Genomic DNA, 15,861 nt, shown 5'->3' with positions numbered 1-15,861 from the left:
GATTGTCTGAAGAGAAATACATTTCCTCAGGTCACCTTTGAGTAGGGGACTGTCCTTTCACTTGCATTTCTGAAAGCTCAAGATTTTATTTTTTTTTAAAGGAATGTGTGTGTGTGTGTGTGTGTGTGTGTATTTGCAAGCCTTTGTGACTGAATCCATTTTAGCAAATTATTACTGAGTGACTTTGTGCCCAGAATTTGTCTCTGGAAAGCTATACAAAGACAAACAGATACAGGAACACAGGAAAAATAATATTTCTAGTAGGAAAACATTCATTAAAGTGCCAGAGGTGTTTTAATATATAGTTAGTTACAAGAGCTGTATTCAAAATGTACAAAACTTTGGGGACTTTTACTGTAGAGTATTGTAGTGAACAAAACCATAGCATATTACCAAGCTATGATTAATCCCCCAAATTTTTTTCAAGTAATATTTCTAAACATCAATATCACTTAAAGCTTAATGTTAAAATACTTTTTCATCTGCCTCTTAAGAGTTGTTTGGTTAAAATATTATTGTTATCCTCAATGATATGATTATGCACAAAAGCTTAAATTCTCTTATCAGCTTTTGTTTCCTTTTCATATGTTCATTTAATTCAGATACACTGAACTGAGTATTTTATGAAGCAAGGTTCAGGAAGTCCAATTCTTGTTATGGATGAAATCATGCCTGTTTTGAATTGAATATATACAGGCAAAGTGAACTTATCCATGCAATATTAACACGAGGAGATGCTTGGAAGGATATGGGGCTGAGGACCCTTTTGTCTTTCCTCCTTAGCAAGTTTTTGTATTTGCTAAGGCATTTAGCAAAATGATGGCATTTCCCCCACTTCACTATTCTATAATGGCTGTATGGATATAACCTTTGTAAATATTGTACAATTTTGAAATGCATTTCAGTTTATGGGAGGGCAAAGGTTTCTTTGAAGCTATATGGCACAGTGGATAGAGTGCCAGGCCTGGAGTCAGAAAGACTCATCTACCTAAATTCAAATCTGACCTCAGATACTTATTTCGTATGTGACTCTTGGACACTCACTTAACCAACCATGTTTGCCTCGGTTTCCTCATCTGTAAAATGAGCTGCAGAAGGAAAAGGCAAACCGCTCCAGTATCTTTGCTAAGAAAACCCCAAATGGGGTCACAGAGAGTCAGACACAACTGAAAAATGACTAAACAACAACAACAATAAAAGGTTTCTTTACCATTAGCTTTGGAGATTTTGTCCAATTCATCGGGTCACTTTCAGAGGCAGTGTGGAATAGTTGGGTAGAACACTGGATGAACTTGAGGTCAGGAAGACCTGGGTTCAAATCATTCCTGAGACAGTTATTACCTGTGTGGCCATGAGGAAGGCACATAACCTCTCTGTGCCTCAGTTTCCTCCTTTGAGTGGGTTGGACTGGAATGCTTCCAAGATTTCCTCCAGCTCTGAATCTTTGATCATATTATCACCTGGGAGGTTTTTAATTCCTTGGTCAATATGTATCCAGTACACACAGCTCTATGTACTTATTTTCTGATAAGCAGGAAAATCTGTTGGATACTCTTGGGGATATATGTGATGAGTGGTGTGATTGGCTGGATGATTTGGGGGAGATTTAAACTGCAGTAGCTTTTTTGCATTCCCAAAAGGAAAGGGCAAGTGTTCTTTGAAATGCCCTAGTCTTTAATGAAGTAGAATTGAAATCACAGAATTAAATTCTTGAGCATTTAAAGTAATCTGGTACTTATATAATTTTAAACCAAGTTGAGAAGAATGGCATGAGCATGATTTGCTCCCAAAGTAAAAATGATAATAATTATTGAATAAAAGGATGGTCTGCATCTCTTTTGCTTCCTACAAATATTCCCCCGGAACACTAAATATTCCAGGGGCCAGACTGCAGCCTGCCATCTTTTGTTCCTCAGGCAAGCTATGACATCTCCTCTCAAATCACCATTACCGTTTGAAAACGCAAATCGTCTTGCCCAGTATGTTATGATAAAGACAACCAGTGTCTGTACCTAATAGATTCCTCAGGCAGATCTGTTCCTCAGTCCATCAAGTATTATAACCTTGACGTCTTTTAAAGGAAACTATGTCTTCTGCTCCAACATTTGCCCCTAACTCTCCACGCATAGACTAAGTCAGCACTTGCCCATTTAAAGGAAGGAAGGAAGAAAACAGAAAGAAAAGAAAGAAGGAAGGAAGGAACACTTCAGCAGGAAGAGACAAGATTTTTCTCTCATAAACCAACATAGGAAATTATCCCCTCAGAAATAAATCACAAACTTCTGTAAACACGAGAACAATTAGCAACAGACCTTTAATTCGTGATCAATGAATGCCCAGGGAATTAATTATTCCAAACAGTCTACCTTGAAAATAATTTTAATATCTCCTATTACTAAAACCCCTGTGTGTGAGTTCTGCCTCAGACATATTTTTTGACCCTGGGCAAGACATTTAACCTCTCAATGCTTTAAGAAATGTTCTAAGGCTATAAGCTACTGAGAAGATGCCAACCTGAATTGGCAGAGGATTTTCCTCATCTAGGCAGGTTCCTCTGATGATGTTATATCACATGTTCAGTCCCTAACCATATTAGTTAAATTTTGAAAATTTCATAACACATCTTGGCAGTACTTTTACATGAACCAACTCTTTAAATTGTATGGTATGTCTTTGAAAGTTACAGATTTCATCTTTTTGTGCTTTTCTGTACCATATATACAGAATAGATGAAGTAAGTAAACGAAAGTCATTATCACTGCTGGCCCTCTCTTTACATGCCTCATGGACCACAGGGCATGAGCATGCTAGTCTCTCTTATGCTCTGATCACGGGAGCCATGACTTCTGTGTACATAATTGGAAGACATTGTAGGCATGCTGGAATTGTCTTTTGTAACTACTGGTACCTCCCAAGCCTGTAATAGTCCCTCTACTGGCAGCATGGTGCCCACGCTCCCATGAGGACCACAGAAGAGCAGGCTTCTAGACCCAATTCTGAAGTTCAGATCTCATCTGTGACAAATTACTCTGTGACCTTGGACAACTGACATAATCTTCTTAAACTGAGTACATGGTCTCAGAGGTTTCTTTCAGCTTTAGAACTATGATCCTCTGTCTGACCCAACTGGCTAAGTAGTCTCAGGAAAGGAAAAGGACTGATAGATGTTGTGAATGGACCTTCCTTATGGGAATGTTGGCATGAATAATGGAAAATCTGTGGAATAGTGGATTATGTTGAATTGGAGGATGGGAGACAATGGTGAGTTCCACTTCTGGGGTAAGGGGATGGTGACTGATTATGTCCTTGTCATTTAAACTAGACTTTTACTTCCTCTCCCTCTCTCTGTCTCTGTCTCTCTCTCTCTCTTTCTCCCTCCCCCTTCCTCCCTCCCCCCCTCCTTCCCTCTTCCCCTATCCCCCACCCCTGTCCTGGGTGTTCCACAAACAAGACCCTCCACTTCTCAGCTCTGAGAATTTTCTCTGTCTCCCATTCTTGAAATCCTCTCCCTCCTTATTTCCACCTGCTGGCTTCCTTTAAGTCCCAATTAAAATCCCATCTTCTATAGGAAGCTTTCCCCAAACCTTCCTATTTCTAGTGCTTTCTCTTTTAATTATTTCCTATTTATGCTTTATACAACTATTTTGTACATATTTGTTTGCTTGTTGTCTTTACTCTTAGATGGTGAGCTCCTTGAAATCAGAGACTATCTTTGTCTCTTTTTGCATCCCTTGTGCTTTGCACAGTACCTGGAATATAGTAAGTGCTTAATAAGTGTTGATTGATTGGTTGGCCTGCTGTATGCTCTCTCTGTTTCGGCTTAAGTTGTCCTTCATATCCTGAATGGTCTCTTCCCTACTCCTACACCCATGCTCATTATTTTTGTCAATTTTATTTCTTCCGCCCAAAGACCTTGCAGATGCTCTCTTTACCATAAAGCCTTCTCTGGTTGTATAAATTTCAGCCTGCTCTCCAACATGATCTCTAGCTTATCCAGTTGTTCATAGAACTTTGCCTTAAGTTTGTCCTTTGAACTTATCCTTTTATGATATTTTTTTGTCTTTCCTCTTCCCTTCCATTTAGATTGTAGGTTCCTTGAAAAATAGATATATATGCAACATCTATTTTTGTAACCCCAATGCCTAGCATAATGCATTATATATAGTTGGTGCTTAATAAATGCTTGCTGAATTCAATCAAATGTTGAGAAATGCTGATAAACTAGTTTAGCTAAAAAAAATCCATTCTGTGTGGTGGAACAGAACTACTTGGTTGTTAAGACATGCTGTTCAATGCCATCTGCCCTATTTGACATGTCTTCAATCCATTTTCCTCATTGTAAAGCCATGTCCTAAGTGGAAGAGGCTTCTTGCATTCCTAATTAACCTCTGATGTTCATAAAGTAAGGAACAGGTGGCTAATCCTGTCTACAATTAATAGCATGTGCATACATGACTTTCACAACAAATATCATATAACTAGAAAAAGAACAATTAATGAGAACAAATTCAAGATTTGCTTTAGAGGGTAATCAGATTTAAAAAAAAAAAAAAGACCCAAAATACCTGACTTCAAAAAAAGAATAATTCTGGTTTAGTGGTGTTATTGTCTGACCTTAATTTACTACAGTTTTCAAAATAGTAGCCCACCACATACTCTTGTCTAGAAACAGGGAAGTACAGGGAACTCAAACAATTGTTACAGTTAATATTATACCTCTAAGTTGATGAACATTGGGTTTATTATTCTTATAGTCAGTAGCTACTGATATTGTACATAGGCAACACTCATCTACTGTCATTCACTGTGTGTAAAAACAGATTATATCAAATAAGGTCAGAGGGTCACTCCGTCATGGTTGTAAATGAATAGTTAACTGGATATTGGTTTACAATATTTGGGGTTTTGTTATCATCTATTAATGAGAAGGTGGCATGGTGTAGAGGCAATGACACTGGGCTTGGAGTTAAGCAGCTTGTGTTAGAGTTCCAATTCCAAAACATTAAACATATATCTATATCTATATCTATATGTCTATATATAGATATATAGATAAATAGATATATGTATATGTATACCTATGATCAAGTCACTTAACCATTCTGAGCCCTCATCTGCACAATTGGGATGATAATACTTGCATTGCCTCCTCAGCAGGTTGTTGTTGAGAAGAGTGCCCTATAAACTATAAAGCCCAATGCAAATGTAAGTTATGGTGGAGATGATGCAATTGCAAAGTGACATTGGTTGGTTGGAACAATACCTGTTATTGAGAAAGAACCATTTTTTCATGTTCACAGTCTAACATAATCTAGCCATATTATTTTATAAGACTGTGTTTGAGAGTGTCATATATCTGTTTATATAATAGCAGAAGGTTTTTATTTTTATTTTATATAGGGGGAGAGCTCTCTCCACTCTAATCCCCTGCCATAAAGTAGTTGTCAACACAGTTAAACATTTGCAAAGTGTGGTTTAATGAGATGAGGATTTATCAGTCAAGGATGTCATTATATTAGTAGAAATCATACTAGATGTAAATTGGCAGATACCTGTAGTTCATGCCAAAGGCACTCTTATTGAAGACGCTGCTTTGGTTCCATTTACTGAGGAGACAAGACACAGGAATTATAAATGATGAATAAGGAATATACCACTGATTGAATTTTCTTAAAACACACCATGTGTTTTCACATCTTTTCTATCTGTTCACATTAGGTTTTCTCCCTTTCATTTTTTAAAACATTTGTTTAGGAACATTATTGTGGTCTTAATCTATGTAAACCATATGCTTTTGGATTCCACATTTCCCCAGAGGGAAAGATGAAAGTATGCAGATGTAGAAGCAACAAATGCAACTGAAAGTTTGCATTTAGCTTTTCTTTATAAAAGATTTTATTCAAGTTTTGTTATACCTTGGCATCATGGTCAGTGTTCCCATAAAAATACTGTGCTATATGAAATGATACAATCTGTGAAGCATTTCCCATTATGTAGATACCGTGTCTTTAAATTATAGCAATTTCTTAAGATTTTAAAGCAAAATGAGCTCTTAGAAGTGTGATTAATAGCAGGGAATGAGGCTAACACTGGGTCATCAGTGGCACTCCATTACAAAAAAGGTTGGGCTAATAAAAGCATCCATCTATTTGACCAATAAAGCATTTGAATGATATGCTTATAGTTTTTATCATGTAGTACTTACTTTGTACTGAATAAACTCTGATTTTACATGCCGGAAAAGGCAGACCGGTTTAGATGGCTGATGCCTGAATATATTCAGTAAGAAGCTCATGCATTAGGAAGCTAATATTTTGGCTGCGGGTTCTAATTTGGGGGACTTGAGCTTCAGATATACAATGAGCGGAAATCTCGGTGGTACCAAGAGTGTTCTTTGGTTTTGTGCTTTGGGGGAAGGAGAGATGTAAGATGGATAATCTCCATATCTAGATATATCACTTGATTGGACTAAGGCACTAATATTACACCCAAGTTCAGGAATGCAGTACCTGCATGCACAATAGGGCAGCTAAGTGGCACAGTGGAAAGAGTGCTGAGCCCGGTGTCAAGAAGACCTGAGTTCAAATTTGCCCTCAAATGCATGCTAGCAATGTTTATCTGATGAAGTCACTTACCATAGTTTGCCTCAGTTCTTCATCTGTAAAATAAGCTGTAGATGGAAATGGCAAACCACTCTGGTATCTTTGCCAGGAAAACCCCAAATGGGGTCACAAAGATACAACTCAAAAATGACTGACCAACAACAAATGCACTATATATGTAGCTCACAAATGTGCATTCATTCTTAACAGATAGTTACATCGAAATTCCTCATAATTACTGTAAAAACACCTCCTATCCTGTGGCCTGTGCTAGTGAGATCACTACTTTCAACTTCATATGTGGAGGATGTGTTACATTTAATTGAAGTAGTCATAGCTGGAAGAGAAGAACCAGGAGAATATAAACAACTGCTATCTTATTGTAATTGAAAACTACCCTGAAAGCTGCCCAAATTCAGATTAAATACAACGACCATTCTCGTTCTTGGAGAACACACATGATGAAATAGATTTCCCTCTCTAAGTGGAGAGGTTGGGGATCGATCTTGTTATTTTTTAACCATTTTTTCTTTGTTTAAAGGGTGGGTAATGCCTTTTGGGGCGGGGAGGGTTGGCAGTTGTGAAATGCCTCTGGAGAAAATAATAAGGCATCAATAAAACTTTTTTTTTTAAAAAATAAATGTTTGTTGATAAAAATCTTAAGGTTTATTTTCACACAAGGGCTCTGTGAGTTAGGGAAGGCGAGTATTATTTTCCCATCTTTCAAGATGACGAAAATAAAGCTCATATGAGTAGCTTGTGCACAGAAATAGAACTAGTAGACTTCAGAGCCAGGATTCAAATTCTTGACTCCTATTTTCAAACTCTGGTTGTGCAGTTTCAAATACAACATGATTTCTAATAAACTATGCTTCTTTTCATGATTCGAACCCTGTACCTGGTTAACTCTTGAGAGTCTGAGGGGGATAGGTCGGTTTGTTTTCTGAGCTGTAGAAAATAAACACTTTCTGTTGCTTCCCACCCCCGTTTTCTCCATCTCCCCTTCCCCTTCAAGACTAGCACAAGGGAAAATTATAGAGTACAAGGATTTGGAAAACTTGGTGGTGTTCTTTCATCACCTGGTTTTCCCTCTGATTCACAGAGTGACCTTGGAAAAGTCCCCTAACTTGTCTGTGCTTCCCAGTTATCCTAACCACATACATGCTGTAGTTAATGTGGATTCAGGGACTTTCAGTTTCCAAAGCAATTGAGGAAGAGGATTTATGTTAGTTATTCCAGTAATATTCACACTTGCATCATCACATACTCTTGAGCAAGTCTGATGTTCTAATAGAGTATTGGCACAGAGAGAGATCTACAGGGGGTAGGGGAAGAAGGTTTCTGAGTGTCTCACTGCCATGAGTATAAGATCTGAGAGCCTGTGAAATCTCCACCCCTAGTTAAATCCTGACTATGTACTGGAAACTATCTCAAAACACATTGCAGAATTTAGTGGCCAAGTTGACATGAGGAAAAGAGATGGTGTGGTTTGAGAAAGAGATAGAGATAGAAAGGAACGAAAGGGAGGAAGAAAGAAAGAAAAAGAAAGAAAGAAAGAAAGAGAAAGAATTGGCAATTTGGGGCTTAGCAGGAATGTGGTTTGAGAACAAGGAAGGAAGGCAGAATTGGCAACTTGGGAGTTTCTGGGAGAATAATTGGGGAACTAAAGCAGGAAAGAGAAGAAAATACACATAATCCAAGTGGAGAAGACTGTGGTGTGCATACAAGGGAGACAGAAGCTGAGAGAACAGGGCTACAAAAGAGAATTAGGTAAATTTCTCACAAATATCTAACCCTTTCAAGACTTTTAAGATCCCCTAACCCTTTGTATTGTTGATCTAAAGGTAAAGGTTGCCTTCTTTGTACATATCTTCATCTTTATTTTTTTATTTCTCCTACCCTGGGCACTCTACCCTATGGGATTTTGGTTGGGTGACCAGCAGACAATATTTTGCTATATTTCAGGCAGAACAGACATAGAGTTTTAATGATAACTGATTGGAGAAACAATAGCATTAACAGATATATCACCTGATTTTTACATATTTTCAGTATATTTTGCTTGTTGAAGTTTAAGAATGGAGAAAGATTATTCACAGGTTCACAATTAATAATTTTGTATTATCTATACCAGGGGGTGGAGAACCTGCAGTCTTAAGGCCACATGTGGCCCTCTAGGTCCTCAAGTGAGGTCCTTTGACTGAATCCAAACTTAACAGGGCCACACTTGAGGACCCAGAGGGTCACGTGTGGCCTCAAGGCCTCAAGTTCCCCACCCTTGATCTATACGGTACATCAAATAAATCTACAACTATATAGGCTAGCCCTAGCCTATGATTCTCCCATGAAAGCATAACCACACACAGTAATGTAAGGAAACATTTATGTTTAGCATCCTTAAGCTAGATGTATTTTGAAAGATACCATTTCTTTATTCCTTCTATTCTTGGAAAGTCTTATCTTATTTTTCACTTAAATTTAGGAAGTTTTTTTTTTTTTGGTAAGGTGACAGAATGGTCATTACAAGGTGTACTGATGTATTAATTTTTCTGTGCAATGTATATAAAAGATTACACCACAAACTTGTCAAGGTTTAGGGTTTTTTCTTTTTCTTTTTTCCCTAGAATGAATATTTGGAATTCCACAAATGTGTTAATTTTCAGGCAACACAAGCTTAAATATATCTTGTAAGAGGAACTTGTCATGTGGAGAAAGAAGCATCAGGGTTTTTTACTTCTTAATGAAAGATTAAAGATCAGAATCTATGTTTGACCCACATATTTCATTGATAGATGTTTCTCAAGCCTACAGACGATCAGTCTGGTGTTTAGAGTTGTTTCCAAATCCAACTTTTAACTGTTTTAAGCTATGTAAATCCAGCATTTTCATCAGCAGGCAGGGAAAGCAAAGGTCAAAAATAGGCCCCAATTTATTTCTGGTTGCTTTTTTTTTTTCTTATTTAGATCATCCCTTTTATTTCTCAGTAGAGTGACCATTAAAGAGTTAACAGGATTTTTACTTGATCTTCTGGCTTATATGATGATGAGTAATGCTAAGTTGGTAACAGCAAATTGTTGTTTATAAGCAAACATGGCATTGTGTAAATAGGGAGTGCTGGGCCCCAACTGGTCTGATTTCATGGTGGTCAGCAGCTGATATATGTAACATACAACCTTTCTGCCTCTCTAAATGTCAGAAGAATGACTGTTTGTTTGTCTTGAGTTCTTCCCAGCTGTTTACTCTGTAATGCGTTTGCCTCGACCTTGATTCTAAGAGTGGCCCCTTTCTCCTCCTCCTCATTCTGTTTACGCTATTCCTGCCCCTGGTGTCACCTATGAAATCTGTTGATTATTCCACCAGGTTAATGTTAAATTGCTCTTGCAAGATGCTGTATTTGTTCATAAACACAAAAGCTGGGCCCCTTGTTTACTGTACCCATGGCAGCAATCAGTTATTAAACAAATAGTGCTTTGTTTGCAGGGTGTGAGCAGCAGTTTATCCTGCTAGGCCTGGAAAAAACTTAAATGCGGGGATTCTGATAAAGGAGAAAAGGGGAACTTGTCCCTGGAATGTGGCTGAAGCAGCCTTAGGTTTGCTTTTCTTATCTTTAACTTGGATGAAGGGGCTCGAAAGATTAGAAGTTGTTTGGTTTTTTGAAGAGATTTCCTTAGTGTAATGATGATAGCTACCCAGTTGTTTGCTTTTTTCAGGAGGGGAGAACACTCTCCTACAAAGAAAACTAGCAGGGTCCTAGAGCATCAGATGGCTAGAAAAACCTGGGTGGTACAAACAAAGACCTAGCAGGCCTAGCACAGAAGGCTAGGGCCTGGAGTGAGGTGATCACCCCAAAAGGTACTGCCTTTCAGTCATGGCCAGTCAGGGGTTTGGGGGAAGGCTTAAATGTTGAAGCCAGATATTGAGGTATATAATCTCTACCAAGTTTAAAAAGGTAATACCAACTTTTGTTTTGATGTTTTCTGAAGAAATTTGTGGAAAGGGTTAAATGTTGAAATCAAATATTGGGGCATATACCCTCTACCAAGTTTAAATGATAATACCAACTTTTAATGTTCTCTGAAGGAATTTGTGGGAAGGGTTAAATGTTGAAGCCAGATTTTGAGGCATATACCTTCTACCAAATTTAAAAAGAAAATATACTAACTTTTGTTTTGATGTTCTCTGAAGAAATCCTCTGGGATTTAAAGGAGAGACATTTAACTGAAATGAAAATCTCTATAATCAATATTTCAAAATATTTGAGAGCTGTTTTTTTTTCAGTTGTGATTTTTAACTGTTTGTGCTTTAAAAAAAAAAAAGTACTTGTAATTAAAATCCAAGTAGTGCTTATATCTTCTGAATCTGTTTGTGACCCCTTGCTCCTTGGACACGGAAAACCTAATTAGACAAGGCTTCAGCAATAGTTTGTCCTTTGGGGTTGTTTTGCAAACAACTAAGAAAAATTAGCTCAGGCCATCTTTGTTTTTTCAGGCCTTGTGTTTGTTGTTGTTTCTGAATATGCCTGTGTTTCAATACCAGCCAGGACCTGTTAGCATTTGCTGTAAATTGCAAGGACACTCTCTGAAGAAGGAAAAAAAAAAAAAGGAGTGAGATCTGCAGAACAATGACCTTGAGGGACAAACTTTAACTCTCTTATATTAAATGGGGCCTGTTATTTCATCTCTTGAAAATGACTCAGATATACACATATATATGTATATGAGTTTTTGAAGGATAAAATTAAATAATTGTCCTTTTCACTGCCGAGAAATGCAAGCAACAAAATTCTGATGGATTGTATTCACTAACTTGCTATAGTGATAGAATTCGTTATGGCCACTAGAGCGGTTATGGGGCTTGAGGTGAAACAGAAACTATTTGAAGTGTGTAACCCAACAAGCCAGTCATTAATTGACTAGTATAGCTCTTATGAATCAAGTCTTTTTTGCGTGAAACCATATAAAAATGTTAAAATTAGAATGGATATGAAACTGGTCTCTGGTCTTTATAGAGACTTGGTATTTATTTTGAAGTTCTTAAGACTTCATTACTTATAGAAGCGAAAAATCTATTGTGTTTGTTGGAAACAATTTTTAATTAAGGCTCAATGAATACCTGGCCTACTCGTACTTTGAATTTCAGAAGCCTTTCTCGTGACAAGGCAAACAAGAGGCCTAAGCATTAAGGAAGCACAAAGTGTTTTTCTTATATTCAATATTTAATTTATTATTAGGGCTTTGGCTGAGCTAATATGCAAGGGGTCTCGCCTTCTTAATCCTTTGTGTTTGTCTTTGCTGGAGTAGTGTGCCTTTCTGTCCTGCTCAGTCTGTACCCAGTTGCTGTGGACACTTGCCTAAAAGGTTGTCTGGGGAAGTAAAAAAAAAAAAAAAAAAGATTGGAAATAATGAAAGTGACGAATGAGAATCAGAAGAAAAGTTACACGTCTGCACAACTCTATGTGATAAGGAGGGAATGTGGTATTTGTGCATGTTGGTATCCTTCAAGGGAGGGATCACAGTGCCCAAGAAACGTGGATTAAAGCAGGTCCTGCCAGAGAGAAATTAATATGGTTTTCAATTGACATCTGTTTTATGTTGAAATTGTAACCACCCTTCCCCCTTCTCCTTGGGAAGGCAAGTTATCATATCTTCAGAGTAAGCAACATTCTGATTCATGAGTGGGGTACAATGGGAATCTGTTAACATTGCCCTTTCTTGATATTAAAGTACTGGCAAATTAAATAATTTTTTCTCTCCCCATACAGTTTGAATTGACCATATTTACCTATATGCATGTATATAAATATTTCTGTGTATGTATGTGTGTATACACACACACACATATATAAATGAAAACACATATATACATAATGCTGTAACGAAAGTTTTAGGAGTTTTTCTTTGGTTAATTGTTTTCTTAACTGAACAAATGATTTTGGTTACTAAATCATTTGTACCGACATAACTGTTCCTTACATGTATTAAGAACTTATATCCCAGATTGGCTGTTCAGAGTCTTCAATAAAAGGAAACAAGCTGTTAAAAAAATTAGGAAAGTATGAATTGAAGATCAAGTTTATCAATAGGCCAATGGACCTTACAGTGCTTCACTGAAATGCTGGGTTTGCAGTTGATTTTTTTTTTCATTCCCTCAATCCACGCAAATTACTTTGCGTCAGGCAGCCCATTGCTCAAGTAAAGGCATCTCGGTTTCTCATAAAGCTAGTGAAAAAGAGAAGAGAGTAGTGCAGTGAGAGCAAGAGACCCACATTAGCTTAGATGCCCTTTTTATTTCCCCTAGGGTCACATACAAGGGTGATAGTAATAATAATAATAATAATAATAATAATAATAATAATAATAATAGTAATAATGCATTTATGCCTCCATGCCAGCTGAGGGTTGTATTCCCTCCCTTGCTATTTGATTCCTCTACTTTCCAGAAAAAAAAAAAAAGAAAAAGAAGAAAGGAAAAAAACCCAACAACAAAACATTTGGTATCAAATCCAGGGTCCTGTGAGGCATGCCCAGTTTGCCCTTGCTCCTCCATCATTGGGCAGGCACTGCTTTCTTTTCATCCAAAGGGTGAGTAGAGGTGACTAGCCCCCTTGTGGAACAGATGCCAGTGCCATTCTGTGGATCAGTTAGCAAGGATGCTCTGAGAGCAGTGTGATTTGTTTCTCCTCCCCTGGGAGTGCCAGCGCATCACCTCTAAGATGTGCTCAACCTCTGTTGACCCAAAGCTTGGGATGAGTCCAGTTTTGCCCCTTGATCTCCCAGATGGCGATAGGAGCAGCTTCCTTTGTGCCACTGGGCCAGCAGGAGAATGAGGCTCTTGACAATTTCATTCCTCCTGGACTTTTATTCCTAAGTGCTAAATGAAATTTCAGATTTTAGATATGTCTAGACATACACAGTGCAGGATAAAGTTGATAATACATTAATCATTTCTAACAACAGGTAATATGCATAATTTATGGTGTTACAGTGCTATCTTTTTGATATTTATGATGGATAATGCTCAGTTTTTACCCTCATATTACTGCTTTAAATTATACCACAAGAAAATTAATGAGAAAGTAGATTTATGGGTTTCATTTGTTTGTCAATTCGGAAATTAATTGGGTGTTAATTTTAGCCGTCCCTCATCAGACCAGGTCTTTAGTATGTGTGCATTACTTTGCATTCATTGAAGCCTACCTCCCATTTACTGTGGGTCACTAGCTTTGCATACATTAAAATAGCCCTCAGGCTCATTCTCTTGATTACTTTTTGAACTGCCATGCATTAGAAAATTTACGCCTTTCTGTTATAATTATGAAAATTCAGTATAGGAAGATGGTGCTTGCATAATAGTGAGTATACAATCTTCTGTCTTACATTATGTGCCTGAATTTTGTTTTTGACCTGTGTGCTATCAACTGATACCCAAGGGTAGGGGGAGCAATATGAAGACCCCCCAAATCTTAGTGACTCATTTAAAATTCAGGAGATGATTTTTGATGAGGAAATATTAAGAGTATTTCGCCCCCCTGTTCTTGTCATCATTTTGTACTTTTCCTCCTTTTTTGCTTACTAGATGGCTGTCATGAAACCATCACCCTTAGACAATGACTCAGCATTGATAGCTGAGACCAAGGACCTCCAGTCAGTTTTTTTTTTTTACACCTGCTTCCTTCACCCTCAAGTATAATTTTTAATCCTTTCAACATAATCCTTTGTCTCTTCCACTCCAAATTGTCTTGCTTTTTATGAATGGCTAAACCTTGGAAACCTTGGAGCTTCAATTTGAACAAGTTTAGGTATTTAACATCAGCCCATGGATCTTATGTAATGTCTCTTCTGCTGGAAAATTAGGATGGAAATCTTCTGGGGCCTCCATCTGACATTCCTGCTATTTTAAAAATCCATTCATCTGGAATAACTGGAAAAATAACCATCTTTAGTTTTGACGGTACTCAATCTCCAAGGTATGTGCGAGGGCAGAGCTGAATCTAGTGATCTAGGAGGCCCCGGGCTTTGACTGTGCCTGACAGCAAGCATGGCTGCTCAGCCTTCCTGCCTGCAACTGCCTCTTTGTTTGAGTTGCGTTTCACCTAAACTTTGCGCAGTATGCTCGTGAAGAAGGCATAGGTATGAATAGTATAAGCTAACACTTTTGGTTTTAGTTCTCTACATACCAACCAGGTGTGGTTGTTGTGTTTTTTTTTTTCCCTTGTGAAACAGAGATATTTTTAAATTAAAAAAAAAAAAGTTAAGTAAAGAGTAGAGCCTATTGTTCATGAAGATTTTAGCCCCAAAGGCACATCCTGAACAATTGAAAAAAGATATATCACATGACCATCTCTGTGATTGGTCAACTGATTTTAAAATAATGGACAAAACTTGTAAAATAATGAAAATCCTGAAGTATCTCTACCCTCTAGGATTTGGAGGGAGCTTTTGTGATCTTTCACAATTGCACAGAATCCTCTATTATTCGTCCATGTATAAGACAGATATGATGAGACTAAAATTAGTGGGTTTTAGGAGTAGAGAAGAGGGGATAATCATTTAATCTTTTTTTTCCCCTGAAAGTGATTTTGCTATTAACTTTTCTACTTTTCTCCCCACAGAAGTAGAAACATATTTTACAAATCTATGTTTAGTTTAATTTACACATCCTTTCATGACTAGGCCAAGTTCTTTACGGGCATTTATTCTACTTCATATAAATAATTGATCAGCCAAGTTAATTTACTTCTGCCTGACTTGGTCAACCTTAATTAACTGCCCTGGAATAAAGACGGAACTTTTTGTTAGCTTAAAATCTTTCACAAGCATGATAACAAGGTCTTTATTTCTCTTAAGTTTTCTGCACCAGCATTGTAACCAAGGAAATAATAATAATAAATTCATTGGCAGAGAAATTATGAATTTTCCAGAGTACAATTATATTAACAGCAACAATAAATAAGCTTCCTGGACTTAGTTCTCATCCTTCCCTGCATGTCCCTCCAGCATACATACATAGATCAATCTTTTGAAGTCACTGGCTCTGTAGGGTTGCTGGGAAAAAAATGAGCACTGGGCTATTAGCTTCTCAAAAGCTTTACAGCATTCACAAAATTTGGCAGTGTCCTTCGGAGAAGCATGTTTTTTAATCTATTCAGTTGATTTAGGCAGGGGCGTAGATGGTAACCTAACAGTGCACCAAGTCATTACACTTCAAAATGTAAAAGGAATGTCAGAAATCCCTCAGATTATCTCTAATTTATCTTGTG

The 15,861-nt window shown here is 37.4% G+C and overlaps 1 protein-coding gene across 7 annotated transcripts in view; it reads left to right on the top strand.

The window, feature by feature from the left end:
- The window catches only part of FOXP1 (forkhead box P1), a 684,561-nt gene that overhangs the window by 389,700 nt on the left and 279,000 nt on the right, over positions 1 to 15,861 (top strand). Inside the window, exon 1 of one of the 7 annotated variants that reach the window (XM_027864122.1) lies at positions 7,933 to 8,372. The exons of the other annotated variants lie outside the window; for them this stretch is intronic. The gene's annotated coding sequence lies outside the window, so the exon portion shown is untranslated. Of the gene's footprint in view, positions 1 to 7,932; positions 8,373 to 15,861 lie in introns of those variants that run through there. 7 annotated transcript variants of the gene reach the window in all.

The sequence above is a fragment of the Vombatus ursinus genome, unplaced genomic scaffold (genome assembly GCF_900497805.2).
Source record: "Vombatus ursinus unplaced genomic scaffold, bare-nosed wombat genome assembly UNPS02014773.1, whole genome shotgun sequence".
Lineage (NCBI taxonomy): Eukaryota > Metazoa > Chordata > Mammalia > Diprotodontia > Vombatidae > Vombatus > Vombatus ursinus.
The sequence above is the reverse complement of the archived record's forward strand: the minus strand, read 5'-3'. Positions and strand labels throughout refer to the sequence as shown.